The sequence below is a fragment of the Austrofundulus limnaeus genome, unplaced genomic scaffold, assembly GCF_001266775.1.
Source record: "Austrofundulus limnaeus strain Quisiro unplaced genomic scaffold, Austrofundulus_limnaeus-1.0 Scaffold2001, whole genome shotgun sequence".
NCBI lineage: Eukaryota > Metazoa > Chordata > Actinopteri > Cyprinodontiformes > Rivulidae > Austrofundulus > Austrofundulus limnaeus.
Genome location: NW_013954403.1, coordinates 12,659 through 13,282, shown reverse-complemented (window position 1 = coordinate 13,282; position 624 = coordinate 12,659).

Sequence of the window (624 nt, the reverse complement as noted above, 5' to 3'; positions counted from 1 at the left end):
CAGGTGGCTGTCTGTATTTACTGGAGCAGATCTCGAGAGGGAGCAGGAATCCAGAATTCAGCTGAGTGTCTCTCTTTACTGGTGCTGACCCACGAGAGGAACTTCAGAGAAACAGGAGGAGATACTGGAGACAAGTAAAACAAAAAGAAGTGTAACCTTCAAACAGGGCAACAGTTCTCTGGAAGCAGAACAAACAGATCATGTGATCCAGCAAAGATCAGATGATTGGAGCAAACTTTTAAAACCCAGTGCTGATGAGGAGGGAGAAGAGCTGCAGCTGAGCAGCCAACACTCATCACACCTGTTCATAAACTCTAAATTAATTTACCAAGCAAACAATAAAATCTCAACTGAAACAGGCTTTCTATAATAAATGTGAAACAATATCTTAAACAAATAAATTAACATTCATAAAAGATAAATACTGCTTATTACCTGATGACACCTGTAGCTTCAACCTTAACAAATAAAATAACATTTTTCCCAATCTTCAAATTAAAATAATTACTCTCATAAAAACAAACAAGCTGCACATTTTCATACCTCCTTCCAAGTGTGCTGATTTAAAGTTGGAAATCATCTTCTCTTGCTACATGCTCTCTCATTTCACACATCTTACCCTGT